The sequence below is a fragment of the Rhincodon typus genome, chromosome 20, assembly GCF_021869965.1.
Source record: "Rhincodon typus isolate 14 chromosome 20, sRhiTyp1.1, whole genome shotgun sequence".
In the NCBI taxonomy this organism is placed as follows: Eukaryota; Metazoa; Chordata; class Chondrichthyes; order Orectolobiformes; family Rhincodontidae; genus Rhincodon; species Rhincodon typus.
Window position 1 is genome coordinate 1,707,230 of NC_063351.1, and position 6,607 is coordinate 1,713,836.

Below are 6,607 nucleotides of genomic sequence, written 5' to 3' on the forward strand. Positions count from 1 at the left end.
GAGCCACCATTCCACCTTTCTTTACTGCCTGCTGCACTTGCATGCTTACCTTCAGCAACTGGTGCACAAGGACACTGCAGTCCCGCTTCACACTCCCCTCTTCACAATTTAAAGCCATTTAGATAGTAAGATGTTTCTTATTTTTGCTTCCAAAGTGAATAACCTCACATTTATCCAAACTTTACTGCATCTGCCATTGATGTGCCCATGCACCCAACTTGTCCTGATCATGCTGAAGGATCTCTGCATCCTCATCACAGTTGACCCTCCCACCCAAATTGGTATCATCTGCAAAGTTGGAGATGTCACATTTTGTTCCCTCATCCAAACCATTAATATACATTGTGAATAGCTGGGGTCCCAGCACCAATCCCTGTGGCACCCCACTAGTTACTGCTTGCCAATTTGAAAAGGACCCAGTAATTCCTACTCTTTCTTTCCTCTCTGCCAACCGGTTTTCTATTCATCGCAATACACTTTTGCCAATCCCATGCCCTTTAATCTTGCACAATAATCTCTTACGTGGGACTTTAGCAAATACTTTCTGAAAGTCCAAATATACCTCATTGACTGGGTCCACCTTATCAATTCTACTAGTTACATCTTCATAAAATTCCAACAGATTTTTCAAGCAACGAGACTGAGTGCTTAGTGGCATGCTGTAAAAGACAACAATCTCTCTATCAATGAAGGAGCTGGTCATTGACTTCAGGAGGCAGAGTGGAGGGCACGCCCATCTGCATCAATGGTGCTGAGGTGGAGATGGTCCACAGCATGAGGTCCCAGGGAGTGATAATCACCAATAATGGGTCCTGGTCCACCCACACTGACACAACAGTCAAGAAAGCACAAAAACACCCCTACTTCCTCAGGAGATTAAGGAAATTCAACATGCCTACAAGGACTCTTACTAATTTTTAAAGCTGCATCACAGCATAGTATGATAACTTCTCTTCCTAAAACCACAAGAAACTACAGAGCTGAGAACACAGCCCAGTCCATCACACAAGCCAGCCTTCTATTCATTGATCCCATCTATACTTACCACTGCCCCAGGAATACACAAATCAAAGACCCCTCCCACCCTGGTTACACTCTCTTCCACCCTTTTTAGTCAGGCGCAAGATATAAAAGTTTGAATACAAGTACAAACAGCTTCCTCTCCGCTGTTATCGGACTTTTGAACAGACTTCTCAAAAGCTAATGTCAATCTCTCTCTCCCTGCATCATCTCTGCAGCCGTAACACTGTAATCTGCACTCTATTCTTCTACCCAATGCATTTTGTATGGTATGATCTGCCTGTACACCACTTTTCACTGTATCTTGGTACATGTGACAACAATAAATCAGATCAAACATGGAGAGATGCATGAACAAACTGGACACAGCAAGGACCCTGGGACCTGACAACATCCTAGCTGTAATGCTGGAGACTTTTTTCCCCTAAGGGCAGCAGATACCTGGGAGCACCACTATCCTTGTTCCATTCAAAGGCACACATCCTGACTTGGAACTGTAATGCCAATTCATCACCGTCACTGGGTTAATATTCTGGAAGTAACTCCCTAAAAGCACTGTGAATGTATCTACACCATTCAGACACTCAATTACACCTTCACCAGAACAATTTGGGGGTGGGGCACAATGAATGCTGCCCCAGCCAGTAATGCCTGCATCCTTGAATGAATATATAAGGCAAAGATAATTGGGCCTTGGATACAAGATTCTCCATCAATATCCTGGAGCTTAAAAGACTGACCTCAAAAATACCTATAACCATCCCCTTTCGAACTAGATAGGACTCCAACAAGTCCAGAGTTTACTCAGACTCCTGATTACGTTGTCTGTTACTTCATTTCTAGATTGAGCCTGTCTGACTATATTTGAACCAAGTCTGTATTGAGATCAGGAGTTGAGGGATTTTGGCAAAGTTGAGCAAATGCTGCTTGACAGCATTGCAAATGTCACTTTCAATCACTTTGCTGATGATTGATAGAGTAATATTTGGCTGGAACAGAAACAGAAATTGCTGGCAAAATTCAGCAGGTCTGGATGCATCTGTTGGGAGAAAGCAGTGTCAACATTTTCAGTCTAGTGACTCTTCATCAGAACTGATAGCAGCTAGGAAAAGGTGGTATGATTTACACTTGTAAAGGGGAACCAAGGAAAAGAGGTGGGAGCCAGGAGAGATTTGAAAGGGGTAGGCAAACGAGGTGGTCATTGCCATTAGGCCATGTCAGAAAAGCTGAATAAGTGATAATAAGCACTGAGAATAGGAGAGAACAGGAAGGCTGTGCTGTAAATGACCCTTGTAATGTGATAAAAACCAAAAGAACTGCAGATGCTGGAAATCAGAAACAAAAACAAATTGCTGGTAAAGCTCAGCAGATCGGGCAGCATTTGTGGAGAGAAATCAGAGTTAATGTTGTGGGTCCAGTGATCCTTCCTCAGAACACATGATGTGATAATAGGCCTGAGAATAGGTTGGTTATACTAAAAGCAACCCATGTCTGACAGGACTGGGTGTGGGGGTGGGTAAAAAACATGGATGGACGGAATCAGGCTCTTAAGTTATTGACCACAACATAGAGTTCAGACGAAAGGTTGCAGAGGCAGGCAGATCGAGAAGGACAAAGAGGGATAGCTTACAAAACAGACAATTTGCAAACTTGCAATTTTGATAAAGGGGTATTTAAGTACCACAATGGGGATTGTGAAATCTGAAACAAAGGGGCTGTTTAGCAAGTCATTTCCTGATTTCCAATTATAAATCACACGTAACTATCATTGAGAGACTCATTATTTCTAGCCACCCACTTACTCTTAACTTACAACTAAAATCTTTCAGTTTTGGCCTAGATATCCCTCGCAAGCTTCTCCTCTTATTCCCCTTTTACGGTATTTGTCACTTTCTTATTATCCTTTACTGTTCTTTATTTCTCTTCCAACCTGTACTCTTAATGCCTTTGTACAAGTGTTTTATTTCATATAACTCACGCTCCTCATGTAATAAACTTTGTCAACTTTCCTGCCCTGGAAAGTATGCCAATGAGTCATATTTATTAAAGACATCGTTGTTCATCTACACAGTCAATGAATATAGTTTTTCCCAATCTATTACAAATCTACCTTATCTTTCCAAAGTCAAACTTACTAAATTTAAAACACATTCATGGCTCTTCTGTCCAACCTAATACTGAATTTGAACATAGTATGGTCACTTACCTAGATGTGGTCATACTTTCAAATGAAAGTTTCATGCACATTGCAAGTGATCTGTTTTCTTGATCCAGAAAGCTACGCTGAATAATTTCAGAAATATGCTGCCTTTGGGGACTGTATTATTCTGTGCCTCGCTCCCCACTGTAAAGACTAAAAAACTCCCACCATTTACAGTTGGTTTTGCAATAAGTTGTGCGAGCTCTGCATTTATCAGTGTCATTCAGATTCTAGGCAAGGTATTGGTGAAGCAATAATGCAATGTCTCACCATTACCTGTGGATTTACAGTTTATTCTTGCAACCACTCTAGGAGTACCGTCCACGTAAATAGAAACAGTTCTCCCTCTTAAGTGATTCCATATCCATGAAATTCCAATCACCTGAATATTTCCTCACCCGTTGCTTGTTCTGGTAAAGCCTGACAAAAGAGAAAATCTTCAAGAATTTTCCCCAGCCAAACACAGCTAACATAAGCTAATAATTGCACTACCCCACCAACATCAAAAGTCTACTTGAACTGAGTCACAAAGTGGTCCTGTTACACAGCCTTTCGCTCAGTTGCTACGTTGTTATTTGATTTTTTTTTACTAGCTACATCATTACTAGCTGGGGTGACTTCCAACATTTGTGTTGCTTCTTCAGTCGCCAGCAGGACAAAATGGGTTTGGCTGTTCTTGCTTTTATAATCATAAGATACAGCAGCAGAGTTAGGCCATTTGGCTCATCTAGTCTACTCTGCCATTCGATCATTTCTCAGCCCTATTTTCTTCCCTTCTCCCCAGAACCTTTGGTCCCCTTTACTAGTCAAGAACCCATGTGCCTTAAAGACCTTCTGCAGCAGCAAGTTCCACAGATTCACCATCCTCTGGCTGAACAAATTCCTCCTCATCTCGGTTCTAAAGGGTTCTCTCTTCATTGAGGCTGTGCCCTCAGGTCCTAGTCTCTCCTACTAGTGGAAACATCTCAACATCCACTCTATCCAGGCATTGGTATTTTGTTATTTTTCATGAAATCCCTTTCATCCTTCTAAACTCTTATTGAGTACGACCTAGAGTCCTCAACTGTTCCTCATATCCCCAGGGTCATTCTTGTGAACTTCCTTTGGATCCCTTTTAAGGCCAGCACATCCTTCTTTAGGAAAGAGCCAAACACTACTCACAATATTCCCAATGCAGTCCGATCAGAGCCTCATACAGCTTCAGCAGTACATTCTTGCCCTTATATTCTAGCCCTCTCAAAATGAATTTACATTGCATTTGCCTTCCTAACTGCCAAATGATCTTCAGGACCTTTTCTGGGTTATATTTGTTTTTCGGGTTTTCTGCCAATTGTATTGTTTTTGCCTTTTCATTCAAAGTCGTCTTGCAACTTCTCTTCACAGCACGGCATCCAGGATGCAAAGTATCACATTAGTTTCTCAATTTTCATTGCTTTGTTGGGTAAAATTTGTAAAACACACACCACATTCCTGAAGTTCCCAGATTTTGACCCAAGAACGCTGAAGGAAGAGTAATAGAATTACCTTGGGGAAAATCTGAGGAACGGAATTTATCTTCACTAGGATAATCAAGGATTAATTGGAAGGGGTCAGTATAATTTTGTCAGAGGAAAATCACATCTGACAAATTTGACTGAATTCCTTGAAGTGACTAGGTGTGTCAATGAGGTAGTGCAGTTGATCTACATCAACTTCAGTGAGGCTTTTGACAAGATGTTGGATGGGAGTCAAGGTGGTAAGATCCCTTGGGATCCAGGGCAAATTGGAGTCAAAATTGGCTGTGGTAGGACACAAAAGATGCTGGCTGAAGATTGCTATTGTGAATAGAAGCCTCTTTTCCAGTGGCATACCACAAGGTTCAGGTCTGGGTCCCTTGATGTTTGTCGTGTATATTAAATATTTGGACATAAAAATAAGTTTTATCAGCAGGTACACAGGTTATACAAAAATTGGTGGCATGGTAAACAGTGAGGAAGAAAGCCTTCGGCTGCAGGATAACAGACAAGCTGGTCAGATCAGCAAAACACATTGACAAATGGATGTTCAACCCTAAGAGTGTGAAGTGATACATTTGGGAAGACTAACAAAGCAAGGGAGTACACAAATGGCAGAACCCTGGCTGGTCCTCCGGATCAGGGAGACCTTGGTAAGCATGTCCATAGGTCCGTGAACAGGATGATTAAGGTGGCAAACGGGATACTTGGTTTTATTGAGCCATACAAGAACTGGAGGGTGTTAGGATAGAGCCGAATAGGATATTTGTTAGATCACGGTTGCAGGTTTGGTCACTACTCTAAAAGGAAGGATATGAGTACTCTGGAGAGGGTGCAGAAGAGATTCACCAAGTTATTGCCTAAGGTGGAGCATTTCTGCTATGATGAGACTAAATAAGTTAGGACTGTTTTTCTTAGAGCAGAGAGGTTTGAATCAGGGCCTGTTTAAGGTGTGCAAGCTTATGAGAGGCTTAGACATTGTTGATAGGGAATAAACTTTTAGTCTTAATAGTGGGATCAATTACTGAGTGCATTGATTTTAAGGTAACAGACAGGAGGTTTAAAACGGGGGATTTAAGGAGATCATTTCTTTTTCATCTAGAGAGGGTAATGGGTATCTAGAACTCTGCATGAAAGGGTGATAGGGACTGGAACATTACAACATTTTAGTAGTATTTAGATGAACACTTAAGGCCAGAGCACGCAAGGCTATGGGCCAAATGCTGAGAAATGGGATTAGAGAAGATAGGCGTTTTATGACTGCTGCAGACTCAATGGGCCAACGGGCATCTTTCCAAGTTGTAATACAATTACTCACTCTGCAATTACAAGTAAGGATGGTGTGTGGATTGAAGGGGATCTTACAGGTGGTGTTCCTAGATAACTTTGGAGCCATTCATGGAGGAAAGTATGATCCCAGAGCCAAAGACAACAGTCATAAAACAAGTTCTAACAAAGGGTCAGTGGACTTGAAACATTAAATTGCCTTTTCTCTCTATAGATGCTGCCAGACCTGCCGAGTGTCTCCAGCACTTCCTGTTTGAGTCAGAAGTCAAGACTTCTTAACATAACTCATAACATTCCTGTTCTAATAACTTCTCCAGCTCAGCTCACAGGCCAAGAGTTAAAGGGAAAATATCAACACTGTTGATCCCACACCGAAGTTCAGATCAAAACCAAGAACCAATAACTATTTCAGAATTTGCTGTTAAGTACAGAAAGTTTTGAATGCTAATTTGTGATGCTAAACAGATAATCTGCCATAACAGAAGAACACAATGACAGATGATGGGGGGGGGGGGGGGGGGGGGGGGGGGGGGGGGGGGGGGAACAGAGAGGGGCGGCGGGGGGGGAAGGGGTGTGGGGCGACAACTTCAAGAATAGTAGTGTGGGG

The 6,607-nt window shown here is 42.1% G+C and overlaps 1 protein-coding gene across 4 annotated transcripts in view; it reads right to left on the reverse strand.

The window, feature by feature from the left end:
* The window catches only part of rufy2 (RUN and FYVE domain containing 2), a 68,542-nt gene that overhangs the window by 11,300 nt on the left and 50,635 nt on the right, over positions 1-6,607 (reverse strand). The gene's annotated exons all lie outside the window — the stretch shown is intronic.